The sequence below is a fragment of the Solanum verrucosum genome, unplaced genomic scaffold, assembly GCF_900185275.1.
Source record: "Solanum verrucosum unplaced genomic scaffold, falcon-dt-bn FXZP01000177.1, whole genome shotgun sequence".
In the NCBI taxonomy this organism is placed as follows: Eukaryota; Viridiplantae; Streptophyta; class Magnoliopsida; order Solanales; family Solanaceae; genus Solanum; species Solanum verrucosum.
Genome location: NW_026020401.1, coordinates 3014831 through 3036468, shown reverse-complemented (window position 1 = coordinate 3036468; position 21638 = coordinate 3014831). Strand labels below are relative to the sequence as shown.

General features: G+C 36.1%; 1 pseudogene across 1 annotated transcript; it reads left to right on the top strand.

The window, feature by feature from the left end:
* Nucleotides 1-8332: 8332 nt before the first annotated feature.
* Nucleotides 8333-13230, top strand: LOC125840012 (uncharacterized; annotated as a pseudogene). The gene is made up of 8 exons (XR_007443716.1): nt 8333-8396; nt 8575-8601; nt 8683-8805; nt 9100-9427; nt 9663-9749; nt 10198-10284; nt 10823-11196; nt 12371-13230. The product of XR_007443716.1 is annotated as an uncharacterized LOC125840012 (transcript).
* The last annotated feature ends 8408 nt before the right edge of the window (nt 13231-21638 follow it).

The following is a 21638-nucleotide window of genomic DNA, read 5'->3' as shown; positions in this document are numbered from 1 at the left end:
ACAAAAGTTCTCTAAATTTATATCGAGAGAATTAGACATTACACAACTATATTACTTAATTCCTATGTATAGAACTTATGTCAGACAAGACAAAATTTATATCTTGTGAAATTAGATCATAAATAAGGATATATTGATCCATATTTTTTTATTAAATAAATAACAATACAAATAAAAATTAAAAATCACCCCCAAAATAAGAACATTTTGTGCAAAAACTTCATTTCTTTCATGTCTTGGACCACTATGGCCTACTTTGCAGTTTAGACTGCTAGATTGTGGGTTTTGAGCTTACAAAATTCAATGATCTGCAGTGTATTTTGTGGATTTCTTGCTGGAAAAAACTACTCATTTTGCGTTGGAACAAGTGCATGTTCAAATTAAGAATCAAATCCATGTTTGCGTTTAGGGGCGGATCTATGTTGATGTAAGGTGTGTCATGTGATACTACTTCATCGATATTTTTTCCCTTAAACTAAAATTCTTCAGCTTGAACTCAGATTAGTCGAACACCAAAACAAAAAGAGTGAAAAAGGCATTGGCTAAAAACAAATTAGAGATTATGGTAAAGTAGTAAATACTTTTTCATTTTTAATCAAAAGTCTCAAATATTTTTAACTTCAAGGTGTGTAATATCACTCCCCGAGCCTATACCCTAGGCGTGGCCAGCACTCGAGAACCATTGCTAGCCCCAAGCGAACCCTTGGCCTGACTTACTTACTTAGTGGAAGACTTAAAAGCATAAATACAAAGATTCAATGCATCTCTACTCAACTGCTTAATAAAATACTTAGAACGTTTTAAAAGTCAAACATTCAACTTGGCCAAAATGGCAACTCAAGTCTTAACATATGAAAGAATAATGTAAAGACAATTGACTACTAACTGTCTATGAAGCCTCTAAAACAAAGAGGAATGTCGGGACAAGACCCTCGATCATCCTAACAATGAAATACTGAAAGCAAAGTAAAAGGAGTCCTCCGGAATGCAAAGAGGCTCACCAACTGACTCTGAGTGCTCAACTGGATCAATGAGGCCCTGGGTGATGATCCTGGTTACCTGCGTCTGCATCATAATAAGATGAAGGCCAACTGGCATCAGTGCATTGAATGTATGAGTATGTGAGTTGAAATGCTAAACATAACATAGGCTTGAAAAGAATCTGAAAGGAACACTTACCTTGGCTCTTCTCAACTCATGAATAACTTAACTCAATATAAAGATATAAAACACATGCAATATATGAAAAACTTGTAAAAAAGTGGAAAATAACTTAGTTCGTTAAAGAAAATGCAATAACAAACCTAACTTTACTCATATAATAAAGTAATATAGTTTATGTGGAAGATTCTCTAACCGACAACCACCACTATGAGTCTAAGTGGTGATACAACGTCTTGCTCACGCTGCCAAAACTGTCCTATACTTTGCCGTCGTATAGAACACCTTAACTAATTGGATCCACTAGTCTATGCTAAAAGCACACTTAAGGATTTATCTAAAACGTATGATCCTTTACTACCCATGATGGCTACATGGTTCATGAAGACTTGAGTTAATATGAACTCATATCCACATATCGGTGCTCAATACTACTCCCAAAATATACATAGTTCATATGTTCTTAAAACAAACTTCTTTCTTTGGTTTGAGATAATTACTCAAAACTTAGCTTCAAAGCTCTCTTGGAATTGATGTTCCCTTTCTTGCTCAAATGTGAAAACATTTTTTAAACTATTTGGGAATACATAGTTCTCATATGCTTCTTTGAAGAAATGACTTCAATCTTTACTCTTTACTCATTACTCAACTTGAACTTTAAGTCTTAAAACAAAGTTAAAACGTTTGTGAAAGACTTTTGAAAACTTTATAAACTTCTCTTGACTTGCTTCTTAACTTCTAGACTTGACTCTTAACTTCTTGGCTTGACTCTTAACTTCTTGGCTTGATTCTTAAAATTCTTGACTTGACTCTTAACTTTCCTTGAATTGAATTATGGATTCAAGGTTCATGATCTCATGTTTATGGATGATTTCATGATGTTTGGCTGTACCTTAGAGTGTTGGAATCAACTAGCAAACATAGGTACGTTGCTAAGGAACTAGTACGAAAAGATGGGGGGAAAATGGGAAGAACTGGCGTCCCTGGTGCTCTGAGAGGCGTGGAGCGCCAACCCTTAAAGTTCAGACACTGACTTGGGGCGCTCTGGCTGGCGCGGCTCCCCAGAGGTCAAAGTTCAAAGGTCCCTCTTTGGGGTTATGAGGGGCGCGACGCCCCAAGACTCTCCACAGGTGTTCCCCGACTTTTCTTCTCCATTTTTCATCTCTAAACCCTTTAATTTCACTTAGTTCTTTCCCCAAACACTTAGGATCATTTATAACCTGAATATATATTAGATTCAACTCGAAATTACACTCGAAAACATGAATCAAATTTCAAGAAACGTCAACAACACAACCCACAAGAATTCAAACGAATTTCATCAAGGACTCAAATGATTTACTTTTAAATTTAACGTACTTCGTTGAATTGAATCATGATTGGCGTGTGGGTGAACTAACCCAACGCTATGTGATCTCACATACCTCGTAGGATTGAATCCTTGGCGAAATCCACAACCAAACTCGAACGTTCTTGATTTCTCTTCTCCTTTCTCCTTTTTTTTCTTTTCTCCAAGCCCTAGCGTGAACTTCAACTTTTTTTTTTCTTAATAATTTATACCACTAGACAGAGCGTCTAGCAGTTTTTTTATTAAAACAAAAATCCTCAACAGAAATAAGTACAAGCAAGGGGGGCTAGGCCTTACCTTGTCAATCGTATGAGGTAACATACCTCTACTAATTAACAAGCATGAAGAAAATAACAGCTAGAGAGAACTAGATATTCTATGATCATCACAGAATTCGTAATACACTCCATGATGATATTACAAATGAGAATGCTTAAATAATGCACAAATATAAAATCCAAGAAGAAAGTTGAGTTATCAACCTCAAACTTACTTTTACAAATGTGTGAATTTAAAATGATAGATTGCCCATCTGAAGTAACCTGAAGTATTTTCCTCTTGTCTTCTTCTTCAACTATGTCTAACAAAATTTGATACTTCATCATTGATTTTTGAATGTATTGGATCTTGTTAAAGCTATTGACACTGTCATATGACTTTGCTTTGCTAGTCGCATCGGCAGGTGCATTGGGACAAACTCTCCTATCACTTTACCATCCCAATTGTGTTGTCTTCCATGTGTCTTCTTTTTGTTTTTGTTGCTTCCACTTCTTTGATGCCTAGGTGAGATATCCCCGTCTCTAGTCACTTTATCAAAGCATATGTCCAACATATTATCTTCCTCATCCTCATCCTCATCCTCATCCTCGTCAAAAGAATCATCGCCCAAATCACTAGCATAAGCATTAATTGGACTAAATCCTGATGCTAAGGCATCTTGTTCATTCTTCTTTGCAGTTGTACTTTTAGGTACAAATTCTAGAGCTTGTGGACTCAATTTTCTATTCAAAAGAGGAGGTGAAACATGCTCTTCTTCATCAACCAAATCAGCCCACCTAGGAGTACTCATCTCCCCTTGTTGTTTTTCTTTCGAAATTAACAAATCATTTGTAAAATTAGCTTGAGAGAGTGGTGACATACCTTTCGCCAAAATTTTATCATTCCCTGTGGATGATAAGCACTGTCCAAATTCACCTTGATGTTCATCAGGTCAATCCAAGTTTTGGGAAGTGACCTCATGAGCTGAGATGCTCAATGTGACCATGGGTGGCTTTATCGCTGAATTGGGTTTGAGTAACATGGCAACCTGACTTTCTTGAATAGCCTTAGCTAATGTAGGACTCATAACATTACCATATTTTTTGGTCCGTATGCTACATACCAATTGGTGTGCTAACTGATTGTATATTACTATCAGGATCGGCTCGAACTAAAGTTTTCTCCTTCGAGGGATTAGAATCAATTAACTCTAATTCCTTCTCCACCCTGAGTGCTTCAAACGGATTTGTACAAACAATGTCCTTTGATCCATTAGATTGTACTACTAGATTAGTAGTTACCTGTTACTTATTTTCAAGACGTGGAGATTTACTTCGACTTGCCAAGGAACCAATACACATAGAAATTGATTTTTTTGTGCAATTGTGTTCCAATTCCCAGTTGCATTCTCATCACAACTAGAAATTTCAACTTGCAAATCGATAGCTTCCAAAGGTTTCAAATTACCACACTCAGATTCTGCAATTTTTTCCTTTCCATCAATTGCCAAATTCTCAAGTTGCATATCAGATTTTATCACCTGTATAGCATCATGAAGTTCCCCAGGAGTGTGCTTATCACTTTGCCTCATACTTGAATTTTCAGCAACAATTTCATTATCTTTTACCTCGTTAATTTTTTGTGCAAATTGTGTATTCTTGGATTTGTTATTTTGCTAATTTGAATGCACAACGAGTTGCTTTTCAACTCCAACACGATCAACTGAATTACAACTTTGCCGCGAAGACTCACCAGTTTGAGGAATTAAGGATAACATTTGATTCCCTGAAGAATAGTCGTCCAACATTGCTTTGCTTAGGCGCTGGCCAGAATTTTGGCGCACCAAATTTTGATCTTGAACACCACTCTTTTCAGCCCCTACATCTAAATCTTTAACAGTTTCATCCTTTTCACCAATTTTCAGCCTATTTAAATAATTTTTTTAGCATTGAGATGATCACGAATATCTCCTTGAAATTTTTCTCCTTTAATATGATTTTCACTGACCATGACATCAACTTGACCATCAGTGAGTGAGAGTTTGACAATCAACTTCTCTATGCCCCTGATGCTTACATCTCTTACAATAATATGGTACATATTCATACCTGATTTTTTGCCATACGTTTGTAATTTCACCAGTGACTAAATCGTTGAATTGAACTCTAATTTTTTTTGGAAGAATCCTTAAAAGATTCACCTTGACTTTTACCCTTGCAGTACTAGGTCGTGTTTTATCATAGGTCGCTCGATCCACATCAAGAGGTTGTCCAACTGCCGAAACCATTGAAAACAGAGCATTACGAGAAAAATATTGACAGGGTAAACTTGGGAAAGAAATTCATGCCATTGCAATGGAGGTTTCTTCCCTAGGACTAAAAGAGGGAGTCCACTTTTGGATTCTTAATGGTATAACAGTACCAACGAACTTAATCGACCTACTAGTTTTGAAAAGATTGCAATATAATCTTCCTTTAAAGTGAACCGTAGGAGCACATGCCGACTTTCTAATAACCCAATGTTACATTCACCCTTAAATCCTAATTGTTGAGGCAATATTTTCCGTAAATCTGGAAGTTCAGGCCTTCCATGTGAGAATTGGGCAATGAGAGCGTATTTTAAATTCTCTTCCATGATAAACGTTTCTATGTCTTTGGAGTCAAACACCATTGTGGGTTCTCCATGTAAAAGAATGACTGGTTTGAGAGATTTCTCACTAGATTGTTGGTTCCCGCTGATTGCCGAAGCATATATACGACATGTATTAGGGTTGACATTTGTCTCTCCTACAACCATTGGCTGGGGAGAGGGTGAAGCAGCCATGACTGCTATTCACGCCATATATTGCTTGAAAGAGAGAGAAGAGAGTTTTTGGGTTTAGGGTTGACGGCTCTAAGTTATATGAACTTCAACTTTTCTAAACTGACTAAAATCTGAATTCACCAAAATTAAACTCCTAAAAACTAATTAAAACAATTGGGTAAGAAAAAGACTAAAATACCCTTCCAAAATCCGGATTAGACTTTCCTTATTCGAACAACCCAACTTCCAAAGGGAATATCTCACTCATACGAACTCGAAATCGTGCAAACTTGGCGGCGTTGGAAAGATTATTCCAAGATTGTTCCTACGATACCTGGAAACACACCTAAATCATCCTGAGCTAGAAGTTATGGTCGTTTGAAGTTGACCAAAACTCAACTTGACATGCTTAACAATTTTCCAGATTTTTATTCTTTCCAAAAAAATGACTATTTCCAATTCTTAGCTTCTTCCTAGTTATTTCAAATTGCGAGATGTTACAATATCTCCCCCTTGGGAACTTTCGTCCTCGAATGAAATTACTCTTACTAGGCTAAGGGTTTAACATGCAACATTAGCTCAACACCCAACAAGCAATGCAAACACAACATGTCAACTCATAAATTAGAGAGTACTAAGAAGAGAATTAGTACCTTGGTCTGAAATTTCTCTGGGTTCGAAGAGATGTGGATATCTCTTCTTCATATCCTCCTCAGCTTCCCAAGTAGCTTCCTCTACAAATTGGTTCCTCCAAAGGACTTTGACTGATGCTACCTCTTTTGTTCTCAACTTGCGAACTTGGCGATCTAGAATCTCCATCGCCGTCGAGGACGACTGCCAGGCAGTCTGGCGTCAACCCCCTCCCCTCGTTCTTTCTCGTCCTATCCTCTTCTTTCTTTCCTTCGTCCAGCAAGCTCCGCAAGCAGCCGCGATAACCGGCGAGAACAGCCAGCCGCCGGCGAAGGCTGCCTCCCCTCTCCCCTGGCTTCTCTTCTCTTTCCCCCTTTCTTGTATCTCCGTTTTTTTTCCGGCGGAACAACAACAAGAGCACTGCTGCTCCGATTGAACAGCAACTCCGGTCGGCAAAGGCAACAGCTCCGGCCAGCGAGCTCTGAGACCACAACGCCGGCGAACCCCACCAACAATTTTATAACCATTTTTATCAAATAGTTTTTCAGAAAAGTAATTTTTAAAAATAATGATAATTTGTGTTTGACTAATTTATTTGAAAAGTGTTTTGCGTTTGATTTTTAAAATATTAAAATGTCTTTTGAGAGTCAAATTATGAAAAAAACATTTATCAATGCTTTTTAAATAATGATAATAATATTATTTCATAGAGAAAAATATTTTAATATCTATTATTAAAAAATAATTTATTTTTTTATTAGTAATTAAAAAGTACATATTGCAAATTTTCAATCAATATTATGCATAGATAAATCAATAAAAATATTAAATATTGATATAATATTAACATATGATTTGAATATATTAAAAAAGTTGAGCCAAATAAATTTAAAAAATTATTGCACATATTAAACAATAAAATAATAATATATAAAATGTAAAATAAAATAAAGAATTAATTGTATAAAAATGAAAGATAAAATTCTTAAATGAAACTTAACCAAACATATAATATAGGCTAGTAATTAATTAGGCATGATATATTGATACATATGTATAATTGGTAAGGGTACTTTTATATTGAAAATTATGCTTTTGTTTCTACTTTGGTTAAGAAACAGATTTTAAATTTCTGCTCTAATTTTTTTTTTTTTTTTTTAAAAAAGCAGATCACTGGCCAAACACCTTAATTCTTAAAGTATTATTGAAGTGGGAGGTGTACAACAAGATAGAATAAGAGCACAAAATCCTTGAATTTACCAAACTCGATCTGTGGAGTTAAAGAACGTCTAATTTCAATAATATATATATCTATTAGGGTGTGGAACCTTCTTTTTAATAAGAACAATCTAATTAGTTCGTTAAATATCCAACATCAATTCATAAATAGCATTGAAAATGAGTTTCAAGTTTGAAAAAGTGATTTTGAATAGTTTTAAGTGATCTTGTTTTCATCACAAAACTTCTATATATTATTTTATATTTTTCAAGTTTAATGCATATATGTAGATATATCTAGTGTATTTTTTGTTCTACAACTACGTGCATGTACACTAACAGAAAACAAGAAATAATTAAGCGATTGATAAATTCAGTAACTAAACAATATAAATTTCATACTAATCTTATTTAGCCACGGATTGACGACTGATTATAAGAAAATACAATTTATTGAGAGTTATCTAAGCAACAAATATATTTTGTAGTTAATTCTTTTCTAGATGTGGTAGTTGCTAATACTTAGTTAATTCGGTGCTTTTCTTGAGTAAAGATTTTGTAAATTGATGTAATAGTGAAAATTGTGGAAAAAGAGATGAGAATATATTATTTTCCCATCAACTCATTGGGCAAATTATCAACAATCAAATGAAGATGGCTTCCACAATATTATAATACATGCATGAGCAAGACTTGGTCTAATTTTTCATAACAATTAGTGTATCTGACAAAAACGCTGCAGAAGAAATTCCAAGAAAAGCAAAGATTCCTACGCAAAGTACGTAGACCTAGATTTTTGGAATCATCAATAATATCTTTCGATTCATAATTAGGCTTCCCCATTAATATAACCATAGTCATCAGTTCCTTCGAAGGGACGTAGAATAAAATTGTGACGAAAGAGATTGCCTGAGAAGAGTAAATTTTGCAGAATGGATTTTCTCAGATTTTCGCTTCACTTGATCGATTGCCTAGCCTGGTAGATTTACTTTCTTTCTCTACGCTCCACTCCAGTTTGTGTTGTTTCGTTAGAAGATGAAAATTTTGAGAAGAAGGTTTAAATAAACAACTTTAGCTTGAAGATTCATCAATTCTTTTTTTTTTTTTATTCAATGAATTTTGCGTGTATTGATACTGTTGTTTTTTTGAATTTGCAGGCCGGTAGTTGCTCTGGGCTATCCTATGTAAGTTTTGATTGTTCAATTTTAGTTGTGTATTTAATTTTTTTTTTTTTTTTACTGGTAAATTGTTTTGTGCAACTGCAGATGTGCATCAATACGAGCAATTGAGACTGGCTCCAAGTATCACATGAGGAAGCTCGTCATATATTGGACTATCTTTTCTTTTATTTCTCTCTTCCAACACCTATTTGACAAACTTATCCAATGGTAATGTCATATGGAACTCTTTGAATTATTGACACTTAGCTTGTTACTAACATTATTGGGCAAACTCGAAGTCGTTAATGGTTAACAAATTTATCGTCAATGTCTTAAAATGCACTTATTTTGGTTCTCGTCTATGTTGGTAGTTATAGGTCTGTTCTTGCTTGTGTTTCTTAAATTCCCTTGCTGAGCTAGACTGCTAGAGAGTTTGTTGAAGCATTAGGGGAAAATTATGTGGTTGAACATGAGAAACTACTCCTCTTGCATATACTAATCACTTTTAATTTACTTTGGCAGGGTTCCTCTGTGGCCACATATAAAATTAATTACCATATGTTGGTTGGTGATACCACGGTTTAACGGGGCATGTTATCTTTATGAAGTTCTAGTTCGTCCATGTTTACTGGTTAAATGGCACGATAGTATCAGTCAGTTTAATAGTTCTTGTTATGTTTATCTACGCCTTTCATGTTTGTGCTTGTCTGTCAACCTTCGAACTGTTGCCCACTGGTTTAACAAGCCAATGGAGGATCAATCTCTCAAGAATGAAACATTTCTGTCTGTGGTAGAGGGGTATCTCAAAGAAAATGGATCGGATGCTCTGGAGAAACATATTGCAAACAAGGTATGTCAGACATTACTTCAGCAAGGAGTAGACGGTTCATTACTGAATTGGTTGTAATGTACTTCAGTTAGTTATATAAAAGTTGAGACAACTACCCATTTCTGTAGCCAAAAGTTAAATTGCCACCATTAAAGCAACTGTATGATTGCATATTCCACTGGATTTTATAGCAACGTCTGCTTGAGTATTGATTTTTTTCTCAACAAATGTACTTATCATGATCTCCTGTGTGCAGTATAAGGATTATAGTTCGAAACATCATGCAGAAGAGATCAAGCCTACTGATACTAGTGATGAAGCAGGAAGGATTACCCCCAACCAGGTGCCTCGCCCATTGTTCCTAGCTCCCTGTACTTAATGAAACAATTTTTAACTTCATTTGTTGCTGCTTTATTGGGGTTTTCACCCCATAATGGTTTGAAAAGTTTCATTAGCAGTTGAGTACAAGTTAAATGACTTGCATATATATGGTATCATGCACCAATTTTTGAGATTTGCGTATTTCCAGTTAATTTGTGAATGCTTTGTTTGCATAGATGTTGTGTACCTTTCAACTCTTGAACTATTGTTTGTACATGAGGAATAGGTTATTGTAATGTCATTATGCAGTTATCAGTTTTCTCAAATAAAGCATTCAAGAGTCTGAATTTTCCTTTTGTTAACAACAGAAGTAATTACTTGTGTTCTTTTGTAGTGAAAAACTATTTTTCTGTTCACATGCTTTCATTCCTTGAATTCCCATAAATAACAATCATAGTACTCCTAATCAGACACAATGTGAAGGGAGTGGTCCTGTTTGGGAAGATATCACAGTGATGGAGCATATGGCAAAACATGAAGCAGCTGAGCCCAAACAGGTTATATTTCTTTACACTTGAATTTCCTCATGTTACTTTTCTTTTGGAGTATTATATGTTCGCGAGTATTCTTCTAGATACCTTGGTAGATGAAATATTAAACGAACAGCTAATTGATGATAGATGACAAGAGGAGAGCTTGAGATAAAGCTTACTGTTTATGAAAATAAAAATTAGGCTCATCGACCAAGACAAAGATGGCAAATGATAATGCACACTGAATCAAGTGCATTATCATTTAGACCAAGCAGAAACTTTGTGTATGCTAAAGAATCACTGAATAACCTGAAATTGATGCTGGCATACTTTGTAATATTAATTGTTTTTGAATTTTGCACTAGATTCATCTATCTTTGTATACTCTCTAGTGTCTGTTTCTCCTGTGAAAATTTGAAGCCGTTGGAAAAGGGAAATACTTAGTGCTCTTAATTTTTTAAAAACATAAAGTACCACCTTTATTCTAGCCTAGGTTTTGTGTTTCTATATTCAAGAGAGAGTAATCTGTAAGTCAGCGATTAAGGTGTCTGCGGAACTGCAGGTTAAGAGTTTGAAGGAAAATCCAATTATAATTGAGAAGAAAACAAAAGGACTGCAGGTCAGGGAATTGGTAGTTCCAGCAGATGCTGAAGAGATAAACTTCCAGAGGTTGCTTCTTCAGAGAAAGTTCAGACAGAGTGGACTTGTGCATTATGCGAAATGACAACCACCTCGGAGCAGAACATGAAGTCCCATCTTAACGGAAGGAAACATAAAGCTAAGTATGAAGGGCTGAAAACTTGCGAACAAACGTCCAAAAGCGATGGAAGTTTACCAGTTCCAACAAAGTCAAATCAGCTTAATCTGGAGCAAGTAAAACATGCATCTGCAGCACAACCACAGCACAGTGCTAATGAAGCAGTTGAGCCTAAACAGGTTATTATTTTTTAACCCTTGAACTTCGTGGTCATTTTGGGATATTATGCCTTCACAAATGTTAAGCAAGCATTTGATCAAAAGAGGAGAGCTTGATGTTCCCATGAGAATAGCTAATTAGCTGCTACTGATACTCTTGGTGGTCAAGTTAGGAAAAGAGCAGGATGAGGGCTTAGCTGTATATGAGGACAAAAGATTAGGCTGATGTGGAGGATGGCAATTGATAATGCACTCTGAGATCAAGTGCATTATCACTTAAACTTAAGCAGAGACTACATATATGCTAAACAATCACGAACAGCCCAAAAATTAAACTGGTGCACTTAGTAAAATTTATCCTGCTTGAAGTTTGCAAGATTCAATTATGTTAGTATATTCTCGAACCTCAGTTTTTCCTGTGAATATCTGAAGTCTCTAAAGAAGAGAGAGTATTGAAGCTCGTAAGTCTTTTTTAAACATTACTACTACTTTTGTTCTAGCCTAGTATTCATTTTTCTATAATCAAGCAAATATAATGTGTATGCCGTGATTGAAACATCCCCTGTGGAACTGCAGGTTAAAATTGTGAAGGATAATCCAATTCAAATTGAGAAGAAAACGACAGGACTGCAGGTTAAGGAAATGGTAGTTCCAGCAGTTGCTGAAGAGTTTAAACTTCCAGAGGTTACTTCTTCAAAGAAAGTTCAGACAGAGTGGACTAGTGCATTATGCGAAATGACAACCACATTGGAGCAAAGCATGAAGTCCCATCTTAATGGAAGGAAACATAAAGCAAAGTGTGAAGGGCTGAAAACTTGCGAACAAACGTCCAAAAGTGATGGAAGTTTACCAGTTCCAACAAAGTTAAATCAGTTTAATCTGGAGCAAGTAACACATGTAGCTTCAGCACAACCAGAGCACAGTGCTAATGAAGCAGCTGAGCCTAAACAGGTTATTATTTTTTAACCCTAGAACTTCCGTGGTCATAATGCACTCTGAGATCAAGAATTAAGCTTTCGACCCTTTAGTTTCTCCTGTGAACATCTGAAGACACTAAAGAATTAAGGGAGAGTATTGAAGCTCTTAATTCTTTTTAAACTTTAATACTACCTTTATTCTGGCACAATATTTTTTTCTATAATCAAGCAAAATAATGTGTATGCCAGTGATTGAAACGTCCCCTGTGGAACTGCAGGTTAAAAGTGTGAAGGAACATCCAATTCAGATTGAGAAGAAAACAACAGGTGTGCAGATCAAGGATACAGCATTTCCAGCAGATGCCAAGGAGATTAAACTCCCAGAAATCAATCCTCTAAAGAATGTTCAGACAGAGTGGACTTGTGCGGTATGTCAAGTGACAACCACCTCAAAGCATGACTTGAAGTGCCATCTTCTAGGGACAAGACGTAGGATAAAGTGTGAAGAGCTGAAGAGAACGTCCAAAACTGAAAGAAACCCACCTTCTACTTCAAATATACCGGAGCTTAAGCAGAAGCAAGTAAAACATGCACTTGCAGCACAAAACAAGAACAGCACTAATAAAAAACCTAAAGAAAATGTCCAACTGGGAGCTACTACCGGGCAACATCAAAGGCAGACACAAGTGAAGAATGCTGGTGGTGCTACTCATAATTCTAAGCTGTGGTGTAGTTTTTGTGACATTAGGTGCCCTGATGAGATTGCTATGGCTGCACATCTTAACGGTAAGAAGCACTTGGCAAAACTTCAAGAAAGAATGAGTTTTACTAGTGGCACATGGGCTTTGAATTATGCAAATATGCAATTTTACCAGGGTATTTGAAGGTGTTTGGTCTAATTTAGGTTGTAGTAACTGTGTTCGATTATCAACACTGAAATGTAGTTGCTTATTCACTGGGAAGGACAAAGAGGAAAAGTTTATGCCGACAAGTGAGATCTGTGTATGGTCATTTGGTATGAGGAATCAGAGCTACTGGTTTTTAACTTTGCTTTTTGTTTCTTCATATCTGTTTTATATAGTTGTCTTTTATGCTAATTTTACCAGCTATAGAGGTTTTACTTCATATCATTTAAATATGGACTTTATTCATAGTACAAATTGAAGAGCTAAACATTAAGAAAAAAATTCACACTGGGAGGGAGTTGCGCGCATGGGGTAGGTATCAGAAATTTCGATTTTTAAACATACTATATCATTATCATATTATGTTAATTCGGTATGGTTTGGTATTTTTAAGTTTAGATTTGGTATTTTGTGTATGGCGAAGATGGTGAATCGGTGATCATAATTTGTTCGACTTCGACTTACATATACTCTTATAATACAGAAATATGACTTGCTATTTCAAGAAACGTTTATATCACACTAACACTTTACCATGTAGAAATATTCAAAAGAAAGTACAAAAGAACTCCACCCATTACACAAAAAAGACGTTTTAATCAAGATAGAGTAGTGTATATGTTATATCACACTAACACTTTACCATGTAGAAATATTCAAAAGAAAGTACAAAAGAATTCCACTCATTACACAAAAAAGACGTTTTAATCAAGATAGAGTAGTGTGTGTGTGTATATATATTTCGGTACGATATTTGATTTAATTTCAGTATTCTTTTTATGATACTTGATTTTGGGATTATTTATATGCCTAGGAGCCAAATAACGCCCATGCTTTAGCCAAGTTTGAGGACAAATTCTCGTGCTATTGATAGTGTTTGAGTCATATTATTTCATTATGATTAACCGATATGACTAGTAATTATAGGTTGGTAAACAAGTGAAACAGGCACAAAAGCTATTGTACGTGAAGTGGAACTGGGCCTAGGCACAAAAGCACGAAAGATAAAGTAGCAAAAGATCAAAAGAAAGTTCAAAATGAGAAGACCTCCGCTTCATGCACTCTCCACCTCGCGGAGAGGGAATTTATTATTCCCACATTGATGGTGTCGAGACAGAGGAATGCGTATCCTCTCCGCGTCACGGAGAGGAAGAGTTCAAGAAAATCTAAATTCGCAAGCACTTGCGCGTCGCAGACCTGTGGTCTAATTTTTTGCCGACTTTTTCCAAACTATAAATAGACTTGGATTTTATTATTTTAATTATTCTTTTTCTGGCTTTTGGAGAACTGCGACTTGGAGAACTATTTTCTTCAATTTTAGGGTTCATTCCTACTCTTTACCTTTATCGATTCCTCTTATGAATATTAACTTGAAGATTGATAATCATATTATGAGTAGCTAAATTCTCTTATTCTAGGGCTGTAGCTACCTGATGATTGTATATTATTGAAATTGGTTATTGCATAAATTTCTCTTTTGTCCTTGATTTAGTATTTCGTGATTGACAACCATTGAAATAAACTTATTGTCTGAATTGAACTCGGGAGAGGAATATCAGGATAAAACGTGAGATAAAAGGAGTATGATCATCTCTAGAATTAGGGTTGATTTGTATCTAGGATAGGGATATACCTAGAGACCTTGTTTGGTTGATAAACGCGATGAAAATGCAATGCTCGGTAATTGGTTCAGTCTATCTCCGCTCAATGATGTAGTTAGACTGCTAATAACAGTAGATGGTTAGAGGTCGGGAGACTATGATCATACATATAACCCTGTAAATCAGTAATTTGATAACCAATTTAAGTCCATTAAAGGAGATAGTATGCATGAATTCAAAGTAGGCTACAACCCTAGAATTTCCTAAGTCATTGTTTTAACTCCAACCCTAAATCGAATCATGTTAGTTAGTTTAGTTTACATTGAATAATCAATAATTTAGAATCATTCATCAACCATTATGGAAACACTTGCTTTAAATTAGGGTTATCAAATATAATCTAATCTTAAGTCTCTATGGGTACGACAACCAGCTCTTGAAAAATGCTACTTTATTACTTGCACTACCACAAACACTTGCTTGTGCATTTGAGCACAACAAGTTTTTGGTGTCGTCGCTAGGAACTTAGGAATAAAGAATTATTCTATTTACCTAGTTTCTAAGTTTATTGTTCAAGTGTTGGCCACTTGATCTTATCTATTGGTTATTTCATGATTGCTTTTGGACGTCAAGACGGAAGGTGAAAAGGAGTTTGTAGAGCCACTCACTAAACCAGAAAGATTTGTTCACTACCGGAGAAGACAAGCACTACTAACTTACCAGTCCCTCTAGTTGGGGGCGAACTAGCAGCACCTGTAGCAATTGTAGAGATGAAAGTTCGTGACGTAGCAATCCATGCACAACTAATGTTACTTCGAGTATTCAGAAATCACCTGCTTGTGGTAGGTTTGAGTTGAAGAAGAATATGGTGCAATTATTGCACACTAATGAACAATTTACTGGTTTACCTCATGAGGACCCACAAGTACACATTCAAAACTTCCTCGAAATCTGTGACACGTACACGTCACTTTAACGGGAGTATCCCCTGATTATGTGAGACTCACCTTGTTTTCTTTCTCTCTATTAGGGAAAGCAAGAAAGTGGTTGAAATCAGAGCCAGCGAACTATATTACTTCATGAGATGATCTTGCTCGAAAATGTTTGTTACAATTCTTTCCATATGGGAAAATAGCCAAGCTTAGGAGCGAGATACTGAGTTTTAAGTAGAAATGAGGGGAGAATTTATACCAGTCATAGGATAGATTCAAATCGTTGTTGTTAAGTTGTCCACACCATCATCAAGTGAATGAAGTTTTGATACACACCTTCATTAAAGGTTTGGAACCAAACACAAAAGTTTTGCTTGATTCAGCTATAGGAGGACAAACTTTGGAGAAGACTTGTGCTGAATTGTTCGTTTTTCTATATAGAATCTCACAAGGCCGGAAATCCTAAGTGGAATGGAAGAGGCGCAAGACCTGCAGTACAAAAGGTTGTTGGAATGTTGGAAGTAGATACAGTTACAACTTTAGCTGCACAAATTGTTACGATGCAGAACATGATGAACATCCATTTCAGCAATACGTCATTGGGACAATAGCTTGCCCAAGTGAATGTTGTATAACATCCACAAACATGGTGCGAGATATGTGGAAGTGGTGAACATACTACCGATTATTGTGGAGCAAACCAGATATTGTGAATTATGTAGGTAATGCACAACGATGAGGGGCTAACCAAAACTATGGAAATACATATAATCCTAGTTAGCTGAATCATCCTAATTTTTCTTGGGGAGGAAACCAAAATCAGGCACCGGGCCAAAATCAATATAGACCCCAAGGTAATAGGTAAAATTATCAACAACAAGGTTAAAGAGATAATCAAAATGGCCATTAAGGAAGCATGAGTAGTGAGGAGATGTTGAAGAAGATCATGATTGAGCAGGCTAGAGCGAGTGCAAGTATGGATATGATAGCTGCTGATATGAGAAATAATCAATTGATGACACAAAATTTAGAAAAATAGTTCGGGCAATTTTCTAGTGCCCAAAACTCATGCCCTCAAGGGGGGTTTGGTAGGTAATACATATCCTAATCCAAGGTAGGTGAATGTTGTTGGCACTTTAAGTGGTTTGCAATTGGAGGAGTTGACTCCGAAGAAAAGAAACAATAAAATTTGATGGCAGGAAAAGAAGAGTAGTGAGAATGGAAAGGTTACACTTGAGGAATTAGTATCAACTAAAGTAAAACCACCTTCACCATTGTTTCAAAAGTTCTAAAAGTAGAACAAAGATGAATGCTTAGGTAAATTTCTTTCTCTTCTCAAACAAGTTCACATTAATCTGCCTCCTGTTGATGTTTTGCAGGGAATATCGAGGTATGCAAAATATGTGAATGAGATTGTAGCGAACAAGAGGAAACTAATAGAACATGAAACTGTAGCACTTATTGAAGAGTGCAGTTCCAAAATTCAAAACAGGTTGCCTACTAAGCTAAATGATATGTAAAGTTTTATGGTTCAGATCACTATAGGGCAGAACATTCATGCCCAAGGGTTGTGTGATCTAGGCTAGAGCATTAATTGTATGCCAACATATATGTACAAGAAATTAGGGTTGGATAGCCCTAAACCCACTACCATTATCTTATAGTTGGCAGACCGATCAGTAGTTAGGCCGGAGGTTGTTGTTGAAGATGTGTTGATCCAAGTGGGTTCATTGATATTTCTTATGGATTTTGTTGTATTGAATTTTGAGCGTGCCTGTCCTTCATTCTTGGGAGACTCTTTTTGGCCTTTGGATGTGCTATGATAGATGTAGCTGCAAGTAAATTAACTATGATGGCTCATGATAAAGTTAAGGTCTTTGATATGTACCGGCACTGAAATTTCCGGATGTGTATGAAGAGTTGTCAGCTATAACAATGATCTTCCTGCAGAAGATCACTACATTGCATCTAGAGATCCATTAGAGTGAGTGTTGATGGACCATAAAATCTATGGTGATGCTGAGGAGTATGAATTAGTACAATTTTTGGATGTGTCAAGTGTGGGAATATCAAAAGACAATTGGGAACCGTGAATAAGGTGTTGGGTCCTCCACCCAAGCCATCAATTGAAGTAGCACCCAAGTCAGAGCAAAACACACTTCCATCACATCTCAGATATACATTTTTGGGAGATGATAAAACCTTAATTATGATTCTTTCAGTAGATTTGTCTAAATTACAGGTTGAAGCGTCTTTAATAGTTCTAAAAAAAAGGAAGATAGTTATTGGTTGGCCGATGTCTGACATTTATAGGATTAGTCCAACACTTTGCATGCACAAGAATATAGAAGAAGGCCACAACCTTGTGTACAACACCAGTGTCGCTTGAACCCAATCATGAGAGATGTAGTGATAGAGGAGGTAATAAAGTTATTAGATGCAGGGATAATGTATCCGATAAGATAGCAAGTAAGTGAATCTAGTACAATGTGTGCCTAAGAAAAGTGGAATGACTGTGGTAAAAAATGACAAGAATGAACTGATCCCCACTAGGACACTCACTGGATGGTGAATTTATGTGGACTATCGTAAGCTAAATGAGGCCACCAGAAAAGATCATTACCCTGATCCTTTCATTGATCAAATATTGGATAGTTTAGCAGGGCAGGAATATTACTATTTTCTAGACGGGTACTCGGCTTACAATCAGATTGTGATTACACCAGAGGACCAGGAGAAAACTACCTTCAATTGTCCATATGTCATTTATGTTTTTAAGCGTATGCTTTTTTGGTTTGTAATGAACCAACCACTTTTTAGAGATGTGTGATAGCCATCTTCATGATATGGTGAAAGATTTTGTGGAAGTTTTCATGGATGATTTCTCGATATTCATTGAATCTTTTGATCTATGTTTGTGAAATCTTGACAGGGTCCTTGTTCGATGTGAAGAAACAAATCTTGTGTTGAATTGGTAGAAGTGTCATTTTCTAGTTCGAGAAGGCATTGTGCTGGGTCATAAAGTCTCAAAGAGTTGCTTAGAAGTTGATAAAGCTGAGGTTGAGGTAATTGAAAAATTGTCACCTCTGATCTCGGTAAAAGGAGTCAGAAGTTTCCTTGGGCATGCTAGGATTTCTTCAAGACTGACCTATGTGTAGTCTATTAGAGAAGGTGGTGAAATCGGTATTTGATGAAAGTTGTGTGAGAGCCTTTGAGTTGCTGAAGGATAATCTAATCTTAATTGCTCCTACTTAGGAATTACCCTTTGAGCTTATGTGTGATGCAAGTGATATAGCAATCAGTGCGGTGTTGGGCCAAAGAAAGAGAAGGTGTTTCACTTTATTTACTATGCTAGTAAGACCCTCGACTTGACACAAGCTAATTACACATTCACAGCGAATGGGATGCTTGCTTTAGTAGTTGTCTTCGACAAGTTCAGATCATAATTGGTAGGTACTAAAGTTACTATTTATAATGACTATGTTGCAATTAGGTACATATTCAACAAGAAGTATGCAAAACCAAGGCTTATCAGATGGATCTTGCTACTCCAGGAATTTGATTTGGAAATCAAGGATAGGAAGGGCACGGAGGACCAAATCACTGACCACTTGTCAAGATTGGAGGATTTATGACATGTGCAAAACGAAGAGGAGATCCGTGAAAAGTTTCGTGATGAGTAGTTGTTATCATTAGACATCGCTCAAGTGCCTTGGTATGCGGATATTGTAAACGTTTTGGTAAATGTATTGTTACTACCTGGTGCATCCACGCACTAAAAGCAAAAGTTGAGCTATGATGCTAGGTTCACATATGTGATAAGTCATTCTTATTTAAGTAGGGGCTAGACTAAGTCGTGAAAAGATGTATATCATAGAATAAGGTGAGGCAAGTGTTGGAGAGTTGTCATTCTTCACCATATGGAGGTCACCATGGAGGGGAGCGTACAACACATAAGGTATTGCAGTCGGTTTTTTTTGGCTGACTTTGTTCAAAGATGTTGCATTTGTGAAGGGTTGTGATCAATGTCAGAGAATGAGAGCTATTTCAAAATGACATAAGATGCCATTGAGCAATATTCTTGAAGTTGAGATATTTGATGTATAAGAAATAGACTTCGCGAGTCCTTTCCCTACCTCCAATGGAAATCAGTACATTATGGTGGCAGTGGACTATGTGTCTAAGTAGGTCGACGCTATCGTGTTACCCACTAATGATGCAAAGGCTATGATGAAGTTCATCAAGAAGAACATATTTACTAGGTTCAGAACTCCAAGATCTATAATCGGTGATGGTGGTACGTATTTTGTAAATCATTTAGTGCGGAGTTTATTGGCTAAGTATAGAGTGCAACACAAGGTAGCTACGACCTATCATCTGCAGACTAGTGGCCAAGTAGAAGTGTTGAATCGATAGGTAAAACAGATCTTGCAAAAGACTACGAATGCATAGAGAAATGATTGGGTTGAGAAACTAGAAGAAGCACTGTGGGAGTATAGAGCGGTGTTTGGAAAAGTTTGCCACCTTCTGGCGGAACAAAGCTCTAAGTGTGAGGTGGTGACTTTGGGCATATTCATATGCCTAAGAGCCAAGTAACACACATGCTTTAGCAAAGTTTGAGGATAAATTCTTGTGCTATTGATAGTGTTTGAGTCATATTATTTCATTATGATTAATTGAATGATTAGTAACTGTAGGTTGGGAAACAAGAGAAACAAGCACAAAAACGGTTGTACGTGAAGTGAAGCTGAGTCTAGGAACAAAAGCCCGAAAGATAAAGTAGCAAAAGATCAAAAGAAAGATCAAAATGAGAAGACCTCACAGAGAGGGAATTTATTATTCTGACATTGATGATACTGAGACAGAGGACTACGTACTCTCTCCGCGTCATAGAGAGGAAGAGTTCAAGAAAATCTAAATTCGCAAGCACATGCGTGTTGCAAATTTAGGGCCTAATTTTCTGCCGACTTTTTCCAAATTATAAATAGACTTGGATTTTATTATTCTATTACTCTTTTTCTGACTTTTGGAGAATGAGGACTTGGAATACTATTTTTTTCAATTTTAGGGTCCATTCCTACTCTTTACTTTTATCGATTTCTCTTATGAATATTAAATACTTGAAGATTGAGAATCACATTATGAGTAGCTAAATTCTCTTATTTTAGTGCTATGGCTACAAAATGATTGTTTATTATTGAATTTGATGGATTGAAATTGATTATAGCATAAATTGCTCTTTTTTCCTTGATTTAGTATTTTGTGATTGACCACCATTGAAATAAACTTATTTTTTGAATTGAACTCGAGAGAGGAATAGGAGGATAGAGCGTGGGATAAAAGGAGCACGATCTTCTCTAGAATTAGAGTTGATTTGTATCTAGGATGGAGATATACCTAGAGACCTTGCTTGGTTGATAAACAGGAAGAAAATGTAATGCTTAGTAATTGATTCAGTCTATCCCCTCTCAACGATGTAGTTAGACTACTAATTACAATAGACGATTAGAAGTAGGGAGACCATGATTATATATTTAACCCTGTAAATCGATAATTTGATAATCAATTGAAGTCCATTAAAGGAGATAGTATGCATGAATTCAAAGTAGGTTGCAGCCTTGGAATTCCTAAGTCACTGTTTTAACTCCAATCTGAAATTGAATCATATTAGTTAGTTTAGTTTACGTTGAATAATCGATAATTTAGAATCATTCATCAACATTTCTGGAAACGCTTGTTTTAAATTACAGTTATTGGAAAAATAAAATATAATCTAATCTTAAGTCTTTGTGGGTACGACATCTGGCTCTTGAAAAGAGCTATTTTATTACTTGCACGATCACGTACACTTACGTGTGCGTTTGGATACAACAATACTAAATATCGTATGTGTATTGAATACGAAAAAAATATTTTAATTTTAAAATGATAATTCAATATCTACCGTATTATGCACATCCTCAAGTACTAAATGTGTCACACCCCTAGCCTACACCCTAAACGTGGCTGGCACTCGAGAACCATTGCTAGCCTCCAAGCGAACCCTTGGCCTGACTTACTTACTCAGCGGAGACTCTAAGCATTATTGCAATGATCAAATGCACTTAA